General features: G+C 35.6%; 1 protein-coding gene across 3 annotated transcripts in view; it reads left to right on the top strand.

Annotated features, from left to right (window-relative positions):
* Nucleotides 1–22489, top strand: part of LOC119082642 (chromatin modification-related protein eaf-1-like) — a 269989-nt gene that overhangs the window by 27667 nt on the left and 219833 nt on the right. The window lies entirely within an intron of this gene.

Genomic DNA, 22489 nt, shown 5'->3' with positions numbered 1-22489 from the left:
GAAAGACTATGGGTCCTTTTCCATGTGACCCACAGCAAATCCACTGCTTATCACCATCAGACAGTGGGTACAGCAGAGAGGAGTCACAGAACGTTTAACGAGTATGTCAGAACTTACATTTCCGGTCAGCTCGATAACTGGGAAGAATATTCAAAATATTTCTCGTTCTGTTATAATATCACCCATCACGCGTCTTATGATTTCAAATACTCCCCTATGAATTGATATTTTGTAAGAGCCCAGTGCTCCCATTCGATTGGATGGATGGTCGAATTGACCCAATCTATAATATCGATGACTTTAGCAGGGAAGCGAAGTGCAGACTACAAAGAGCACACGTAGACGCCAGAAATCTTATTGACAAGATGAAACTAAGGAACAAAATGAACTATGACCGTTCTGCCAAACCGATAGAATTAGAGTTAAATAATAAAGTAAAGTTGTTTAAGGAGCCATATGATAAACATTCGGAACGCTACGACGGTCCATTCATAGTTAAGGATATCCAAGGATCAAATGTTACGATCACAGATGGCGACAAGTTTTTGAAAACTGTGCATAAAGATAGAGTCCGAAAATATGAATGAATCGTCACAAAAATAAAAGAATGATTTTAATATTTTTATGATTTTATTGTGAAGTTTTATTTTTAAATTAAGGTTAAAGATTAAGGGTTAATTTACAATTTAATCTTTATTTCAATCTGCAATTCAGTTTGAAATTATGTTATCATAAATTTCTTTAAAAAAAAAAGGGACGGTGAGAGTCGCAATCTCACAAAGTGAAATCAAATCCCAAAAATTAATAAATTATAAGCAATGGTTAGTTTTAAGACTAAGAAAAGTTTAACTTTCAAAAGGAAATAAATAATGTACGAAATAAATAATAATACGATTGGCATACACCAATCTAGCCGAAGAGGGATGGTGTAGTGCCCCTTACTATATTAAGTAAGAGAGAAGTAAGTTCTCTCTCTTTAGTATAAGAACCATGAATATGTTACTTAAGTGAATAAAGAATCATTCCATATAATATTGTCAAGCAGTGCGTTTCACTTAATACAACACTCCCGTTAAGACTATATATACCAATTATATATATACAAATTGCATGAAATATAAAACAATTGAGATTTTCCTCACTTGTGCTCCGGCTCTTACTGATGTTAGAGAAAGCCTCTGAGCAGATAAATTTTTTTGCTGGCCACTTTGCGACGCAGATTTTTTTGGTAAAATTTTGGTTGTTTCCAGTCAAATTTTTTTTTTGTAAAAATTATTTGGCAGATGATGAGAAAAACTAAGCCAGCTTGTTTGAACTAAAATTGGGTGTAAAATTTAATTTTTGCGTAACGAAGCTGAAAGCGTCAACTCTAGCGATATCATTCATTTTAGAAATTGTACTTCAAAGACTGCGTCACACTTTTCTCGAAGAGATTTTTGTTGGGATATCAGTCGTTTTAGAAGTTTTAGAACACTGCTTTTTATAACAGAAATTCGGAAATTTGGCAAAATTTGAAAATTTGACGAAATTCGAAAATTTGACGAAAATCAAAAATTTGACGAAATTCGAAAATTTGACGAAAATCGAAAATTTGACGAAATTCGAAAATTTAACGAAAATCGAAAATTTGACGAAAATCGAAAATTTGAAAATTTGACAAAAATTGAAAATTTTACGAAATTCGAAAATTTGACGAAATTTAACGAAATTCGAAAATTTGACGAAAATCGAAAATTTGACAAAAATCGAAAATTTGACGAAATTTGACGAAAATCGAAAATTTGACGAAATTCGAAAATTTGGCGAAATTCGAAAATTTGACGAAGAAAGTAATTCTCTATCTGCCACCATTCAAGAAATATCTCCAAAACCCCAATTGACCCACCCATTTCCAACTTTCGACATTTTTCACATATGCCCCTCTGTTCTACTCGTAAAACTCTGAGACTTTGCCGAAGAAAGTAACTCTCTATCTTTCATAACCCAAAAAAATATTAGTCCTTTCATCCTACGCTCGAGTAGCTCAAAATTTGGTCACTCTAATCACTCTAGCTCAAACGAATCTGCCCCGATTTTTTAAATTATTTTTTGTTCGAATCGTGTTACGAATACCTTTCATTTGATGGGTCGCACGCCTCTGTAGGTTTCAATACAGCTAAGCTACAGCCGAAAACGCGTTCCCGACCCTCGAAAACCACACTCAGAAACCACTTCGAGGCCAATAAAACAAAATTCTGGTTTTTCCTGGGGTAATGGCGTATCACATTTTCATTTTTATGCCCACCCTGAGGTTCCTGCAAAATTTCATGGAGATTAGCTGACTAGTTTCCGAGATCGACCGTCAATAGATAGATAGATAGATAGATAGATAGATAGATAGATAGATAGATAGATAGATAGATAGATAGATAGATAGACAGAAACATACAGAGTAAGTTGAAAGATTTTGATTGTTTGGAAAAAGTCAATTTGGTGTATTTTCTATGAAAAGTGCCAATTTCAAAACGATGTATCTCCGGTAATTTTAAAGCTACATAGTCGAGTGATAGCTCGTTTTGCTCGTATTTAAAGCGCAAATAAGATAGAATAGGATTTGTGGTGATACAGGCCAAAGGAAAGAAACTTAAATTCTCGCCTATATATAGTTGCCGCGTCTCAAAAAATTTTCTTCGTTCTTTTTAGACCCGTACGAAGTACTGGGGTCTTATAGGTTTACGCATACGTTTGTAACACGTCGAATTGGACTCCCTGAGTAAGGGGAAACCTATTGTGGTTGTCTAGAGATGCCAAATCCGCGAAAAAAAAAATGTCCGTCTGTCCGTCTGTCTGTCTGCACGATAACTTGAGTAAAACGCATCCGATTTTGAAAATTCTTTTTTTTCCCGTTTGGTAATGTCAAAAGACAGGCTAAGTTCGAAGATGAGTGATTTTGGATCGACCCCTCCCGAGCTGTGGCCCAATAAGTGCTTTACGGTTTTTCGAAGATATCTCCGGACATTTAAACGTTAAACTTGTAAGTGATACGACAAATAAAAGGTATTTACAATACCGATCGACAAAAAAAAAGTTTATGGAAATCGGATGACCGACTCGTGAGTTAGACCCCTTGGTGTGGAACAGGCACAGGGCGGCAAGCAGTTTTTGCTTGTAGGTCGGCCACATTTGAACATATTTCGACTGTTTTAGCTTTATTAGATAGGTATTGACCGTACCAATCAGGGAAAAAAAATTTATGAAATTATGTTCTCCGGAGCGTGAGCTAGGTCTCTTGGAGTGAGCTCTTATCTGGCTACTCGGAAGTACAGTGAACGTGGTGTATTTTGACAATATCTCGAGTAAATTTTGACCGAATTTCATGATTTTTTTTTTGTTTGAAAGGTATTAACGAATGTAAAGCGTCGGTACTATTTCCGGTCTCCTAACAAAATGGCTGCCGGCGGCCATATTGGATTTTATTAAAAGTGATATATCTTGGGAAAAATGGTACTTAGAGAGTTTCTGTTAACATGGAAATAATTTGTTATGTGTGTGGGGTTTCAGAGATTCCATATACGGACATCTATATATACCTATATACAGCTATATTGAGCTATATACAGGCATATAGAGCTATATAATAGCATATATTTATCTGTGAAATGTTTATTTATAGTGAAATATAGTTAAATATAGCGGTATATAGCTGTTTAAATAGGAATTTATGAAATTTGTCTTCGTACGGGGCTGTCTATATTGCCTCCGGCAATTTAGTTGTATATGATAACAAGGCAAAGAGTGGATAATGTAAGTGATTTTAAAGGGAGAATAGTTTTTCAGCAGAGAAGAAAATGAAGTAAGAGAAATGAAGAGTTTCACATTAAAGGCTTTTGATACGAATAGGTGTTTCGTACGGGTCGGCGTTAGCTATGTTTTTGGAAGTTAGACTGCGTCAAGTCCTCCGCTAACGCTCCGGACATGATTAACCATAACTCTGCCATAGAAGCCGTACGGCTGGTGATAATTTTGCATAAAAGAACGTACGTGAAGGCGGGTTTAGTGATGAAATGGTTTGAAATAAATGTCATTATGCTTATGATTCACTAAACTTTTACATACGAAAAGATACCTCCTTGGTCATCTCTTTGTTACTGTCGCAATGGCCTGATGACATGACACTATTAAGTACAAAGCATCAATTTGGTGCTTATAAATCATTGCATCAGATCGAAACAGTGGAAGAAACTCTTTGTTGTCATCAAAGTTCATTTCCATTATCAAGCTTAAATGTAAAACTACTCTTTTGAGGTTGAGTGTCACTGGCGTACGTCGTAGCCTGATAAGATTTTGCAGCTTACTATAAACAAACAATTATGCAGAGAGGGATTCTTTTGAATTTCGACTGACCGAAATCGGTGCTATTTTTTCCGGGACTTTTTTATATATGCCTAGTTAGGCCTTGGTGCCTAGGCCCCAAAACCAGTCTCAGATATTTTTGATCTTCTATACCTGGCTGGTTGTAAGTGGCCAAAAGTCGAAAAATGGGGTTTCGTAGTCCGGATTTCATTTCCGTAAGGTGGAGAGGACACGGGCGTGTATGGGTTCGTTGGAAAGCTGAGGTCAAGTACTCCTGGGGCAAATATTACCTTCATAAAATTTGATGATAATCGGCCGAAAATATGACTTCCGGAAAATTTCTCAGAATCGATGTAACCTCTATGAACTTTGATGAGTGGAGTGTCGACCAGTCCCATAATGGGCAATCTGATAAATTTTGAGTGGAATTGATGTATAATTGTTGTATTTTTGATGTACAAGTGTTGTACAAGAGAGGTGTTAGGTTGTATTGGAGTGGTGTCAGTGTTGTCTTACTGATGTAAAATCGAGGGAAAACTGATTTGTGGGTGGTAAAGTTGATGCATAAATTTTAAAATATCCGACCATCGTTTTTACATCACTTATACCACTATTCTCCACCTTAATACCACACTTTTCCACTTTGTTACCACAGTTGTTGGTGTATTAGTGTGTTTTAGTGTTGGGTTGGTGTTGTCTAACTGATGTAAAGTAGATGGATTATTGTTGTAAGAATGGTGTGGTTGTTGCATAAAATGTTGCGTTTTAGTCCATCATTATACATTCCCCATACCACATTTTTCCACCTCAATACCACACTTTTCCACTAAAATATCACACTTTTCCACATTAATCTCATTACAAGGTGTTGTATCAATGTTGTGTCCATGTGGTGTAAGTGATGTAAAAGCGTGGATTATTGTTGAGTTCGTGGTGTATTTGTTGTTAAAGTTAAATCGAAAGAGAAGAAGAAAAGAGAACTGACGACATTGAGGACAAGTAGATTCAGATCAGACAAACACTTTTTTACACCACGAACTCAACAATAATCCACGCTTTTACATCACTTACACCACATGGACACAACATTGATACAACACCTTGTAATGAGATTAATGTGGAAAAGTGTGATATTTTAGTGGAAAAGTGTGGTATTGAGGTGGAAAAATGTGGTATGGGGAATGTATAATGATGGACTAAAACGCAACATTTTATGCAACAACCACACCATTCTTACAACAATAATCCATCTACTTTACATCAGTTAGACAACACCAACCCAACACTAAAACACACTAATACACCAACAAGTGTGGTAACAAAGTGGAAAAGTGTGGTATTAAGGTGGAGAATAGTGGTATAAGTGATGTAAAAACGATGGTCGAATTTTTTAAAATTTATGCAACAACCTTACCACCCACACATTAGTTTTCACTCGATTTTACATCAGTAAGACAACACTAACACCACTCCAATACAACCCAACACCTCTCTTGTACAACACTTTTAATCAAAAATACAACAATTATACATCAATTCCACTCAAAATTTATCAGATTGCCCATTATGGGACTGGTCGACACTCGATGAGTGCTGTGACCTCACTAATGCAATTATTTGATTAAATTATTACTTATTATGAATGTGGAAACTACTACATATGGGTGTCGCTGTAAAGCTGCGGTCCTCCACATTCATAATAAGTAATAATTTAATCAAATAATTGAATTAGTGAGGTCGCAGCACTCATCAAAGTTCACCGAGGTTACATCAATTTTGAGAAATTTTCCGGAAGTCATATTTTCGGCCGATTATCATCAAATTTTATGAAGGTAATATTTGCCCCAGGAGTACTTGACCTCAGCTTTCCAACGAACCCATACACGCCCGTGTCCTCGCCACCTTACGGAAATGAAGTCCGGACTACGAAACCCCATTTTTCGACTTTTAGCCACTTACAACCAGCCAGGTATAGAAGATCAAAAATATCTGAGACTGGTTTTGGGGCCTAGGCACCAAGGCCTAACTAGGCATATATAAAAAAGTCCCGGAAAAAATAGCGCCGATTTCGGTCAGTCGAAATTCAAAAGAATCCCTCAGACCAAATTTGCTTAAACTGAGACGAAAAGCTCAAGGGCGCAGATTGCAAGAACCGAATTCCTTTTCACATTCTCCGACTTTTAAAGAACGACTAATCGGAACGACAAACAGAGCTATAACTCTCCCCTTGCCCGCACATAACGTATAGTTGAAAAAAGAAATGTCTTAATTGTATAATGTCGACGCCATTCTGCTGCGATTCTCGTTTATCATACCGATATTTTGATTAAACAAAAATTCGAAAAAGAATTACCGTACACCTTACACAACACTCGGCAGGCATATCATGATCACAACTATCGAATCTGCTACTTCCTTTCGTTGACGTTTTGACACAGATTGAATTGAAACAAAATCTTTTACTTCATTGGCTTTAACATACATTTTGCCGTATACAAGCACCTAAGCCACAACGTTTTTGCTTACAGTTTTCGCCGCTGTAGTTAACAGATGATATAGACGCATGCGAAAATTTTGCTTTTTCAGGCTTCAATATTGAATTGATCGTAAACTGTCCTAGGCACATGTAAAGGCTTCATTTCCATGTGCTCATTTATTCAAAATCCAATTTAATTGCTTTCGAAACGACGAGCCAATACAGACATTAAGTACACGCGGTATCAGTTTTATAAACATAAATAGACACCATGAAATTGAGACACTCATTAATCAATACACACAGTCCCCACAATAAAGTTAATGAAAGCTAAAACTGGTATAAAATCGACACAACTCATAAATTTTCAAATATAAAAAACGAGGCCTCCAAACATTAGCACAATACCAGATAAATATCTTCACGAAATAAAGAAATAAATCAAGAAATTCCAATACAGCACCCCTGGATGTATATTGCCACCACTAGACATATTTTTAATATATTTCTTATAACCAATGCCTAAACAGCCACCCACAAAAATATTATATGAATTTCTCATCACCCAGCAATAAATAGCTGCGGAAAATTTATTGTTTACACGTCTTTTCTATTTTGCCTATAATATACCTATTACCGAACGCGTGTGTTTACACCATCACCCAATTATGTATTACGTATGTGTGTGAGTTTGTGTATACATATATATCTTCTCATACACCAAAAAAAAATCACCCAGAACTCATCACTCCCCTTCATCAAAAGCAGCCTATAAAAATAGTCACGTCATACCTCGCAATAAGTCATATTATACGAGTCAGAAAACCATCCCCGACTCCCAATTCCACAGCAGAAAAAAAAAATTAAGTTAGCCATCATATTAGACGAGTGTTTTTTGTTCTTCTTTTCTTTTCCTAATATTACTTAAATGATGTGCTAAAAAGTAAACGACCCTTATGGCTTTATGCTATTGCCTCACACCACTTTCTTTTGCACCCATTCCACGAGAATCCCATTTTATACATAACGAATATGTGTAATATCTAATATCCGAGGTGGGGTTTGTTGTGGATAACGAATGCTTTAATTGCTGTAGCCGTGAGTTGGCCTGAATAAAATTAATTATGTTGTTCTATACATAATATGAGCACTACATTATGTTATTATATGGCGATGAATGGAGAGAAAAAAGTTTATAGTGTTGGGGCATTGTAATGTGGAAATGAAGTATTGAGGTAGAGGTTTGATAAGTGGATCATGCATGAATACTTCATATATGCCCGTTTAAATATATAGAGGAAAAGGCGTTAACTGAGGGTTTCGAGTATAGTTATTATACAATAATGAGAATTCGTTAGTTTCATTTAGAACGGATTGTTTACAGTTTCTGAATGCTGAAAATTCAGTTTAGCGAATTTTGTTATTTTAGTTTTTTGGACCGTGACTTGAGTGGTTCTTTTAGCTTGCTGATGAATTGTGATTATACTTTAGCTTATTGTCATGAATCTCGGTATTGCCCTCAAGTCAAAAGGTTCTTTAAAAATATAGCGCAGATATTCTCACGTTGGTCTTTCCACATTTTCGAGCAAACTTTACAACAAGACTTATTTTAAGCTGGTATTCAGCTTCATTAAACTTTGGAAACTGAAAGTTTACCGTGCTTTGGTGGCAAGACACAACATCCTCATCGATTTTGCCCTGGGTGTTAATAACGCTCACAGGGATCATTCTGGGTGTTATTAACGTGCAGTACGTTAAAAACACTGTCTTTATTTCGCGGTAATAACATCCAGAGAGCGGTAATAACATCCAGAGAGCGCTAAAAACGTCCATAGAGCGCTAAAAACGTCCAGAGAGCGCTAATGCAAACCTCCAGGGTGTCTTTAACGCCCAGAAAATCGTTTATAAAGCCCAGAAGAGGCGGTATTCCCTTTACATAAATTGTCAAAACAGTTCTTTTGTTCTTTTTACAGGCGTCCGTGAAGAAACTTACTCAATTTTCTCATCATGGGCGATCATGGACGTTTTTATCACTTCAAAGTGGTTATGAACGCCCTGAGGGTGTTATTAGCGCGGAAACTCTAAAGTATTATCGCACTGGGCGAAATCGATATGTTAAGTCTCGTCATCTCGCGCGCTTCACTCAATAAATCTGTTACTTCTGTTGTGAGGGATTTTTTTGAAAAACAGCCTACCGAAATCGGACGCATTGTCCAGTGGATTTTTTTATATGTGCCTAGAAAGATATTCGACCCTAGGAGCCAAAACCACTTTCAAAAAAATTCTTCGAAGCTTGTGTGGCTGGTGAAAGGTGATCAAAAACCGAAAACTTGCACTTTTCTTACAAAAATTTCTCCAGTTACACGAGCCGTACAGGGTTGTGTGGGGTGTCATTAGAAAGGTAATCACACGTACTATTGAGCCGAATAGGGACTTATTGTGTTTAAAATTCATCGACACTGAAATATGTGCAGTTAAAGTTTTCAACCGAAGACTTTCAGTGTTCTTTGTGAAATTTCTCGATGTACACAAAATGTACATGGTCGTGTGGCATATCATTTGAAAGGTAATTTTATGTGCTTTTGGGCCAAATAGGGTTTTAAGTGGTTTGGATGCATTTACGATGAAATAGAATTTGAAATGTTTAGGTGTACATATTTCATCATAGATGCATCCAAACTTCATAAGACCCTATTTGGCCTAAAAGCACATAAAATTACCTTTCAAATGATACCCCACACGACCATGCACGTTTTGTGTACCTCGAGAAATTTCAGTAAGAACAGTGTAAGTCTTCGGTTGAAAACTTTAACAGCACATATTTCAGTGTGGATGAATTTTAAACCCAATAAGTCCCTATTCGGCTCAATAGTACGTGTGATTACCTTTCTACTGACACTCCACACGACCCTGTACGGCTCGCGTAACTGGAGAATTTTTTGTAAGAAAAGTGCAAGGTTTCGATTTTTGATCACCTTTCACCAGCCACACAAACTTCGAAGAATTTTTTTGAAAGTGGCTTTGGCTTCTAGGGTCGAATACTTTTCTAGCCACATAAAAAAAGTCCACTGGAAAATGCGTCCGATTTCGGTATTCTGTTTTTCAAAAAAATCCCTCTGTCTAAAATATCAACGCGTGTATGATGCAAAATCTTTTACTTCATTTGTTTGAACATACATTTTACTATATAAAACAATACAAACCAGAGCGCACCACCCATTTTTTAACGTTTTCGACAACAGATGATCCGTTTCTGAAAAGTGTTTTTTTAATGATATATCTCTACGTCATGGAAATCCAACGCCAACAACAGTGAGCCAAGATCAGTACTTAAAATGTGGTATTTTGCTGATTAGATAAGTAAGTCTTCTACGTCCCACAATGTCTTGTAACTCGTTAGTGTTGACCTAAATTTTGCATTATATGAGAATACTGTTCAAAGCTCATAGCCTAGTCATCGTTGTTTCTAATGCACTTAGTGTACAATTTCGCGATGTTTATATCCCTTCGCTGCATTAACACCAAATAAACCTTTCTATTGTAAAGTAAATTGGAGTTCGCTTGCATTTGAAAAAATAAAAAATTGTTACAAAAGGTTGCCTGCATTGAATGTATATACCAATTTGAAAAAAACTTGCACCCGGAAAAAAGAATTGCAAATTAGGTGCACACCAAAAAAATAAAGAGTTGCAAATGAAGTGGTTTGCCCTGGATGCATCATTAACTTTTTTTTTCTAAACTAGGCCCCATCTTTTGGATGGGTCAGATCCCTTGACTGACTGACTACTTTTCTCAAGAAGATTTTTGTAGTCCGAGCAAAAAAAAATCACTCTAAAAGTATATAAAAGTATACCAGGGTATGCATACCCTACTTTCGATACAAAACACGTATATGAGAAATTCCAGCACTTGATCATATACTGGCTCATACGTATTTTCAGTACTTAAGAGGCATCGATGATTTGCTGAAAAGTATACATTTGGGTGATTTTTAAATACTGTCTTTTGGTGATATATTTCCACCAAAATTATCATTTTTCAAGTATGTACAACCGCAATAACGACCACGAATGTGTTAGCTTTCAACATAAAATAGATTTGGTTGTAGCAGTTTGACCAACCCTGAGAAAACTGAGCAGTTTATGAAAATTTCGATACACTGGTCACTTTTTTCAGAACTGGTCAAGTGACTACAACCAAATCTACTTTCTGTTGAAAGCTAATACATTCGTGGTCGTGTGTTTTGAAAAAAGGATTCTGATGAAAAGATACCATCAAAAAGGCAGCACGAGATACAGACCCTGGAAAGAGGCGAATTTCTTGCTTACATATTGAATAAAAATGAAACTCGTGTGATTACGGCCCTCGCTTCGCTCTGGCCGCAAAGTTCACACTCGTCCAAACTTTAATTTTTTTCTTATCATCAATTTTGGAATAAATCCTAGAATATTACTCCAGTATATTCCATTAACGAGCTTAACCCAAAAATGTCTTTCTTAGTGGGATAATTGTCTTTTGTGGACCATTAAGAATTACTCAACTAATAACACGATAATATCACGGGACGATACAAAAATTCTTTTAGGAATATCTCTGAGATCCCTCGACCGTCATAGCCCAACTTTGAACTTATCCTCGGGAATGGAATTCCCCGTTGAATAAAAAAAAGTTTTTGAAATCCGTTGAGGATTACGTCAAGCTATCGTGTTATCTCGGAACGAGACAAAAATTCTTTTGGGAATATCTCTAAGATCACCCATCTTCAAACTTAGACTCAGCAATTTAATTCCCCGTCGATAAAAAAAAAGTTTTTGGAAATTCGTCGAAAACTACTCGAGTTATCGTGGAATCAAGCGACCAGACAAAAATTCTCCTGAGAATATCTCTAAGATCACCCGTCCGTTATAACCCATCTTCGAACTTAACCTGAGGAATTTAATTCCCCGTCAAATAAAAAAAAGTTTTTGGAAATCCGTTGAAAATTACTCAAGTTATCGTGTTATCAACGAATCATCAAAGTGTGACAAACATTTTCTGTATTTAAGGTTTTTGGTCATACACTCATGCATTTTCAATCATAGTAGTGATCATTGTGTGACAAACATTTTAGGGTGTTTATCATCCGTAAGACCCATGACTTTCAGTCAAGGGAATAACATTGACTATGACTGACACTCATAACCTACATCATAAGTTGTTCACTAAAATGTGTTCGTCTTTTACTCCGTTTGATATTTTTTTACTCTTAAAAATTTTGTGTGAAATTCTACCAGAACCAGAAATCTTACAAACCAGATTACGAGTGACGTCACCACATCTAATTCAACAAAAAATGAGACATTTCAATAAAATTTCTTGAATCTATCAATGTATTTCATATCCAAAAATAGTTCAGTAAGAAGCTGCTGAATGATGAACCGAACCAAAAAAAAAATATTGTAAAATTCTGGAACAGACTCGTTTTTTAATATTCTTTAAAAATATGCACCCTCTCATGATACACATAAACCTGCAATGTACTGAATACATTGTCTGTAAAATGTAAAATATGCATTCAGCTGACTGGTTTGCGAACCCTACATTCAAACATTAAAATTTAAGTGCAATAAATCCAACATCAAAACGATATTGTACACTCGAAAGTCGTCTTGTATAATGCTATGTATACCTCTATAACATCATAATACCCATAAGTCAATGTTGAAAAAAGGAAGAAAACATTTTTTTTCCCATCTTTCTTTCCCGGAAAAGAGTGGTGCTGTTTCAACTTTCTATAAAGATTTAGATGATTCAGAGACGAGATATCAAAACAGGGATCATAAATAAATTTAATAATTTACGAAAAATTATTTCGAACTTAAAATATATTTTATGGTCTGGAGCAACAACAATGACAGCAAAATATTTGTATATTTAAAGTTAGAAGTTAACGTATACACAGCATTTTTGTTCGGAATATATATTTATACGAATCACTCTGAATTTCAGAAGCTTAGCTCTTCCAGGGAAAACATGATTAAAATATAAAATTTTAAAGATCCCATTCGTGTTTTTGAAGTGGAAACGAGGAAATGATGTAGGACGGCGAAATTATTGCGAACTTTAATGGAAAGCAGAATACGCTTTTTATTTCATTTTATTTTTCTATGCCCAATTAGTCTGCGAGAAGCAATAAAAAATTCTTAATTTGGTAAAAATAAAATTTAATGTTGCCATTTCATGGGTAATTTTGCTGCTTTATGTATGAAATGGATGGTGTAATATGAAGGTGTTTATGGGTTCATGTATATTATTGCTTTTAGTCATGGAGACCTAAATGTAAAATGGGAATTAAATTGTGCTGTCCATTTAGGGGTAGACACCGATTTTTCATTCGGTTATCTCCAGACCAATAACGTGTCAACTATGTTACCGGTTTGATATGTGTTAATAAGTTAAAGAAAGCTCGTTAATTGGATTGCCACGGAATATGGCACAAATGCGACAATATTTATCTGGTTTACCATCTGCTTAGCGTTGAAAATGTTCAGCTAAATATTTTTAGACTAAATCTAAAACATATTACCAGTATTGCATCTATTACTTCCTTTGATGTAACGTTTATAACCGAATTCGTTCAACAACTTTTTATTGATTAGTTTTTAGATACCTTTTAGCTATAGAAGGACGATACATGTTGAAATACAGAACAAACATATGTCTTTAATAAGTCCATGCTTATGTGAGCACTTTTCAACTTTTCAACTTTTTCGATATTAAAAAGCAAACAGAACTACAACTGTCTTTCCATAAAAACAATTTTCACAGGCTTGTGAAATTACTAAACTTACGATAAACTCATCAAGGTAGTTCTGAATTGTAACATACTCTCAATCGCTACGCAAATTTAAAGAGAGTTCTAAGCTTAGTCGAACATTAACCGTAACCCTTCCATAGTAGCCGTAGGGCTGGTGATAATTTTGCATCAAAGAACGTACGTGAAGGCGGGTTTAGTGATGAAGCGGTTTGAAATAAATGTCATTTTGCTTATGATTCACTAAACTTTTACATACGAAAAGGTGTGACTACCTCCTTGGTCATCGCTTTGCCACCGTCGCCATCGCCTGATGACATGACACTATTAAGTGCAAAGCATCAATTTAGTTCTTACAAATCATTTCATCGAAACAGTGGCAGAAACCCTTTGTTGTTCATTTCCATTATCACGCTTAAATGTAAAACTACTCTTTTGAGGTTGACTGTCACTGTCGTAGCCTGATAAGATTTTGCAGCTTACTTTAAACAAACATTTATGCAGACCAAATTTGCTTAACCTGAGACGAAAATCTCAGGGGAGCAGATTTCAAGAACCTAATTCCTTATCACATTCTCCGACTTTCAAAGAACGACTAATCGGAACGACAAACAGAGCTATAACTCATCCCTTGCCCGCACATAACGTATAGTTGTAAAAAGAAGAAGAAAAAGTTTCGACCTCGAGGACTAGCGGCAGTGCTAGGTCAGAATGGACTGACCATCTTCAGTTGCTTCCGCTAGCCTCTTTCATGCATTGATGGTATGCAGAAGATCGAAATAGAGAGAGTCAGTTTTTTGCTATTGTTACGGGGTCTGCAATGTCCTTTTCCACAACAAATTTCCGAAATTCCAAAGAACGATCAAGACTAATTCCCGAACGTCCGAATTAACATATTCAATTCATAAATTGTGATGAATAGAAGGCGAGATAGAAGGTTAAAGTTTAACTACCCCCCAAGAAAAGAGAGAAAAACGAAACTATCCTACTAAAAGATGCAGCTCCACATCTACGACGAACAATAAAAACAGAATTTTATATGTGGGGTGTATTCTAACATACCGGGCATATAGTGCCGTTCACATATATTGACAAATTATATTAAAAGACCAGTATTATCTGCTGGAAGCAGTAAGGTAACCCTCTTGTAATACAAATTGTAAGAAAATGTAAAGTACAAAAGGGTTTTTCTCGTCGAGGAAAAAAAAATGTTTTTATTGTAAAATAAAAGAGGAAGAAATCGATGTCTAGAAAGAACATTTTTTTCTGAAAAAATAAAATAAAATAAGGGAAAGTGGGCTTTTTTCATTATAAGTCCATACGACCTTAGAGAAAAAGAAATGCCTTAAAAGAGATGCCTTCTGCTCTATCCAATTTCGACTGGCACTTAGCAACATGATTACTTTCGTATAGTTAAAAGGTCAGTTTTGACTGTGTTTATAGGAAGTTTTAATTGAATGCATATGTGGGATGACGAACGAGTTCGGTCGCAGTTCTCTTTAAAAGAAGCCCTAATCCTATTCCGATAGTAAGACTGGTATTGAATCAGTTCAAAGAAACTTTTACAAGATGTAACTACCATATGACCGTACCTTAATTCTTCACCTTTATAAAGAATCGACACAATACGGTTTGTGCATTGAACACACATTCTTCGTGGATTATATTTTATTCTTTGCTGTGAGCTAGCTCAACTCGAAAGAAACAATGTCAAATGTACCATGTTACACGGTGTTGTATGGTAACGGTAATGTCTGTTGCTATGGGAAAATGTTTTCCCACACCCCATCGATATCAAGGTAATGTGGAACAAAAAAATAATGAAAGGAAACAGAAGAAAAAAAAACGAATTCAAAAATAAAAAGTATAAGATGCGGGCTTTCAAATATTTTTTTTTGTTATTTTGATAAAATTGCTGAGTTGTCGGTATCTAAATATCCCTTGTCTTTACACACATATATACACTTATACCGTTTACAATATTATGGGTATACACATCCGAATCTTGATTATTTTGTTTTTGAATAAATTTTTTTGTCTTTTGATTTGGATTGATAAGATCAAAATACTTCAATACAATTTCAGTATATTCACACACGTTAATTTGTATGCAAATTATATATACAATAACGGTTTAATGTATTTATATTGCCGGTAGGAGGAGGGCGAAATGGAAGAAAAAGAATTATATTCCGTGTATAGCCTCAGGAGATAAATGAAGAACAGGCATGTTGAGTTTGATTAAATTTTCAGAAATAATTGAAAATCGTTTTTCCTTATTTACTGTTTACGTAAATTTAAACGAATATAGTTGAATGGAAGATGGGTAATGACGACGTTGCCGGCTAGTATTTGAAAAATGTGAGCGTCAGCTATTACAACCGTTTTACGTTATTTGGAATAATGAATTCAAAAGGAAATTTATTTAATTTGCTGAATTTGTTTGCACATTTTTCACCTTTCAAGTCGACGGGTTTTAGGTAATTTTTGAAACAGAAATCAAATCAAGTTCTTTGAGGATCTTTGGTCGAAGGATGATGGTTTTATCAAAAATCTATTCTGAAAAATGTTTGCTTCGCAAAAAAAAACTAATGTTTTCAAAATGACTGTATTGGCCTGACAAGTTCAAAATTAGAACATTTGACCTGGAACATAGGTAGACTTACGTAGCAAAAACACTGAAATCATAATAGGGAGATTGCGGTTTTTTGATTAACTCTCTATATGGACCTTGTATAGAGAAATTACTTATTATTTCCACATTATACGTCAAGTTCAAACTTTTATAAGTGAAAATCGCAATTTCGGAATCGCCTAATTAACCGCATGTTACGTAACATACACATTTATAAAATTATTTAGGGGACTAACGTACTTCACATTTCGTATTTTACTTTGGCTTCACTTTGCGTACAAAGTCGAGTTTGGTACTGCACGACAGCCGTTTCAACAAATATTTCTTTTATTCTACAAATTTCAAAGTTTACAATTTTTTACGCTCTTGTCCATCATGTCCGTCAACTGACTCGTTATAAATGTGACCTTCAGGTTCTTTCATTATTTACAATTAATAACGAAAAATAACCGGACATGACTTGCTACACAAACATTTGGAACGAATCGGTGTTGTCCAATCACCAACCTGCATCTCTTGTCACAGTAAGGAGCAAACGTCCGATCATATCCTACAATGTCCCCAACTCAAAGACGTCAACAAGGAATTTCAAGAAAATGCAACAGACGAAGAAGAATTATTTCCTCTCTTGTGTTTTTGATATTCAATCTAGAGGTGAGTGGGCATACCTAATTTTTATGCCCGCCCTGCCCAAAGCCCAATAATTTAAAAAAGCATGCCCACGGCGCAGCCCATGCCCAAGAATCTTTAAAAGCATGCCCACTGCCCAGCCCATGCGCAAGGCCCACATAGGAAATTTTCGCTAAAAATGTGAAAATTGTCAATCTGAGGCGAAACCGATGTTGACAGCACAGTTGGAAACACGATTATATGTGCGATAGCCGTTTTAAAATTCCTTGAATGAATATTACATCGTACGGAAAGTCTAGACTGCACTTAAGACTTAAGTTTGTGGGATCACACATTTTTGAAAAGTGCCCATGCTGCGCCCTATGCCCACGAAATTGTAAAGTGCCCATGTCCCGTGGGCATGCCCATGGGCGTGGGCAGCCCACTTTTATGGGCAGCCCATTCACCTCTAATTCAATCGTTAAATCTGTTGCCCCTCTTGTTTGTCATATCTCATAACTTTTGTGATGCAAAATCTTTTACTTCAATAGTTGCAACAGAAGTTTTGCTATATAAGAGCACACTAGGCTGTGCTAATCGTTTATTTTTCTCGTTGTGTCGGCAGCAGATTACCGGACAGTCGGAATTTATGAGCTTCTTTCGTTGTATTTGTATTTAAGTATTTAATTTCATCTCAAATCTCTTCTTATTAATGAAACTAAAAGTTGAGCACTGCAAAACTTTACAAGGCCTCAGGCCAACAACGTATGCGACACAATCGAATTCTTTAAAAATGTATCTTTATTCTCAGTGATAAGTGACTGCTTTCATACGACTTAAAACTAAATTTACAATCTCGCTCGACGCGACATTATTTACGACCGAGTTCGGTTAACGTTTTATCAGGACACACTCGATCTGCTGACTCGTAAATCAATCGTACATAATCGGCAAACCGAAAGAATTGACCACATCGCGACCCTTAATTACTATTTGACTGATATAGGTCGTAATGCCGTCACTTAGACATTACTTTACAATTTCGAAAGAAGTTGAATTTCAACTTGGGAAATTTTACATTAGGTGTAGTGATAATCGACAGATATAATGTAAGAAGACAACACACACCGTCAACGGACTTTTCGCCTAACTGACTGAATGGCATTACCAACGAACAACTACAAGTAAAACAAAGAGACATTATCTCTACTAAATCCAAGACTCAACCTAATAACACATTCAATCGGATGTCATTATTATGGACAACAACCTGATGGAACGAATTATTTGTGTTGCGGTTGAGTTTCGAACACACAACCGGCAATTCGATAAATTAAATGTGAAGTCTCGACTCTGCGCTATTGAGTTATTAAATATGTATGTGAGCTGGGCAGAACTGGCTTCTAGACCAAAATACATTTTTTAATTTGGCATTGGATACTTGTGACATTACTTTCAGTTAATTCCGTTTCTCTACGGAGATATATGATTTGATTTAAATTATTTAGAGAGCCTTTTAGCAACTGCAGTCTGGACCACTGGCTTGACGTGACTTCCAAACCACGTTTCGAAGGATACAAATACTTTTTGAAGAAAGTTTGGTTCTAAATTGATATCTCGCCTAAATGTAGGCTAACATATACATACAAATTCTTCATATTTGTGTTACGTCATACGAGTCATTCAGTGTGTACATCGTTGTTCAATTATGAAGCTTGAGTCAACTTTAGGACGGTACCAACGCGACATAATCGCTAGAAAAATTCCATGTGGAATTGTCGGACACGGGAATCGAACCAGAGCCTAATATTTGTGAATTAATTCTCTAAATTCCCAAAATTCCCAAAAATTCTCAAAAATTCCCAAAAATTCCCTAAAATTCCCTAAATTCCCAAAAATTCGCTAAAATTCCCTAAAATTCCCAAAAATTCCCAAAAAAAACAACAAATATTTCAGAACATATTGAATATAATATATTCAGTAAATTGAGCTTAAGCGGCATATCGCCAAAACTGGAGGTGATGGTGATAGGGGAACAAGTGGTCTCCGATTTTAAGGAGTGATAGATTCGTCTTCAATTCTAGAGAGTCGTATCTTTCATTTTTTTCGAACATTTTTTTAAATTTTCGGTTAAAGTGTTCAAAGGTGAAAGCATGTCAGAGGGTACCGAAAACCGTTTTGCGGCTATAACTCAAAAATAATTATTTTAAGAGCAGTCTACACTCCAACCTTCTATGAAAAACATTTTCGATGATAACTTCTTATTAGAATATTTTTTGAAAAAAGTGGTTTCATCGTTTGGTGCCACAACATATAAAGTTTCGATAACCACCAGAATAAACCGCGAGCCATTTTTAATAAAAGTTTAGTTTTGTAATAAAAACGTTTTCTATTTTTTTATAGAAATTAATTTAAAAAAATCTCTGCCATGATGAACTCACGTACGGAAACTCTACAGAATCGAAATGTGATATTAGGTATTTGTCAGCTGATAGGAATATTTTGTTTGTTCCTGATCTTTTACGAGCATTTAATTATAAAAATGCAAAAAAAAGAAATTTTTTGGGAATTTTAGTGAATTTTTTGGAATTAATTACCAACATTCCCAAAAATTCCCTAAATTCCCAAAAATTCCCTAAATTCCCAAAAATTCCCTAAATTCCCAAAAATTCTCAAAAACGATTCCCAAATATTAGGCTCTGAATCGAACCCAGGTCATTTTGGTGGGAGGCTAGTACGTAGCTACTGAAACTGTATGGAAGACGTATTAAGCCTTAAATCTTTACATAATTTCAATAATATCTGGTTACCTACAATGTAACAACAACAATTTCTCACGGTGGAGAATTGAAGCGTAGACAAATTCAGCTCAAACTAATTTGGATAATTATTTCAAAATCAATTTTTCCCCATATGTGCTGTGCTGTACTTTTTATGTCTTGAATATTTATAGCTGTACATTCATCCATTATTCATTTATCATTCAGTTGACTTGAACGTCTGTCACGTATTTTATTATGTATACCGTGTTATGTGCAATTTTCTAAATGATAATAATAAAAAAAAATTGTAAACAAATAACAGAAACTTCGCGACAGATGAAGAAAAGCCTTGGATCCAATAAGGCGACGTACCCGGCTCAGATAAATATTCATGAAATTTGTTCAATGATTTTATTCGAGAGAATATTCCTCGAATTTATTGTACCTCAATGCATCTTTGCCAGGTCGCGGGATATTTCTTCCATCAACGATTAGATTTTGATAGTACCAACGAAAGTCAATCTAAAATCATCATCGTTCACTTTGTATGCGCAACCTCTTTGTTAGCACTGCAAGTCAACTTATTATACCTAATTACACGAGCATGTTTACAATATTTATATTCATAAAGCTGTGTTACTGCTTCATATTAAATGGAATATCGCACGAATTATGTGAATCGTGTTTTGCATAACAAATTTTTTTTTTTTTGTATTCTTTCATAAAAGATACATCCATGCCTGTTTTGGATGTTGTGCATCAACAACTTGCATTATTTGTATTTTATTTCGTGTGCATATACCTGAGTCTACTTGCAAATTACTCCGTGCATTGTTTGTTCATTAAATAATATAAATGTTTGAATTTAGTTAGACAGGTGCTAATTCTTTTTCGGGGGTTTCTTGCTTTCCATTATATATTTGAAATCGTTTTGTTGTTCAAATTTTACTTTATTAAATGAACATTTTCCGTGCATGCTATTATTATTATTATTATTATTATGATCTTGTTGATGTACTTTCATTCGTACTCAGCAATTCGTGATAATTGGGGACTTCAATTGTATGTGTTTCAAGATTGTTCAAATGTTTCGTCTTCTAATTATGTAATTGTATGGCATCAAATTAGCTCATATTCACGGTGAAGTGAAGTGAAACTTTTAGTAGAGCCTCGAGAAATACTGTCAATCAAAATGGGCTTCGAATTTCTTATCGAATTCTGAGCGTCGATGTTTTTAGATGGACGTTTTTAACAGGTGTAAGGAAACGCATTTTTCTTTAGAAATCTTGCATAGCAACACTGACAAAAAACATAGCTAACGCCGACCCGTACGAAACACCTATTCGTATCAAAAGCCTTTAATGTGAAACTCTTCATTTCTCTTACTTCATTTTCTTCTCTGCTGAAAAACTATTCTTCCTTTTAAATCACTTACATTATCCACTCTTTGCCTTGTTATCATATACAACTAAATTGCCGGAGGCAATATAGACAGCCCCGTACGAAGACAAATTTCATAAATTCCTATTTAAACAGCTATATACCGCTATATTTACCTATATTTCACTGTAAATAAACATTTCACAGATAAATATATGCTATTATATAGCTCTATATGCCTGTATATAGCTCAATATAGCTGTATATAGGTATATATAGATGTCCGTATATGGAATCCCTGAAACCCCACACACATAACAAATTATTTCCATGTTAACAGAAACTCTCTAAGCATCATTTTTCCCAAGATATATCACTTTTATTGAAATCCAATATGGCCACCGGCAGCCATTTTGTTAGGAGACCGGAAATTTTACCGACGCTTTACATTCGTTAATACCTTTCAAACAAAAAAAAATCATGAAATTCGGTCAAAATTTACTCGAGATATTGACAAAATACTCCACGTTCACTGTACGGCCGAGTAGCCACATAAGAGCTCACTCCAAGAGACCTAGCTCACGCTCCGGTGAACATAATTTCAAAAACTTTTTTTTCCCTGATTGGTACGGTCAATGCCTATCTAATAAAGCTAAAACAGACGAAATATGTTGAAATGTGGCCGACCTACAAGCAAAAACTGCTTGCCGCCCTGTGCCTGGTTCACACCAAGGGGTCTAACTCACGAGTCGGTCATCCGATTTCCATAAACTGTTTTTTTGTCGATCGGTATTGTAAATACCTTTTATTTGACGTATCATTTACAAGTTTAACGTTTAAATGTCCGGAGATATCTTCGAAAAACCGTAAAGCACTTATTGGGCCACAGCTCGGGAGGGGTCGATCCAAAATCACTCATCTTCGAACTTAGCCTGTCTTTTGACATTACCAAACGGGAAAAAAAAGAATTTTCAAAATCGGATGCGTTTTACTCAAGTTATCGTGCAGACAGACAGACGGACAGACGGACTTTTTTTTTGCGGATTTGGCATCTCTAGACAACCACAATAGGTTTCCCCTTACTCAGGGAGTCCAATTCGACGTGTTACAAACGTATGCGTAAACCTACAAGACCCCAGTACTTCGTACGGGTCTAAAAATCGAGAAACTCATCTGCTGCAGGTAACTTTGTCTCCAGGTAATCAACAATAGCTTCCACAGCTGTAGCGCCCCATACAGCTGCGGCTGATAATGTAGATTACGTGGAGACAAAGTTACCTGCAGCAGGTGAGTTTTTCGAAACTTTTTGAGGTATTCTTTTGAAAAACGGCCTGCCGAAGTCGGACACATTTTAAAATGGACTTTTTGATCAATTAGGGGAAAGAGTTTTTTGATGTTTTTGTTGCTTTTCCCTCTTCCCTCTTTTTGTCAGTGAAGAACATTTTGTAATCCAAAAACTGGGGACCAATTTTATGGTAATTTGTCGGGAAGAACACTTGCAA

Source organism: Bradysia coprophila, unplaced genomic scaffold (genome assembly GCF_014529535.1).
Source record: "Bradysia coprophila strain Holo2 unplaced genomic scaffold, BU_Bcop_v1 contig_476, whole genome shotgun sequence".
NCBI classification, from domain to species: Eukaryota; Metazoa; Arthropoda; class Insecta; order Diptera; family Sciaridae; genus Bradysia; species Bradysia coprophila.
The sequence above is the reverse complement of the archived record's forward strand: the minus strand, read 5'-3'. Positions and strand labels throughout refer to the sequence as shown.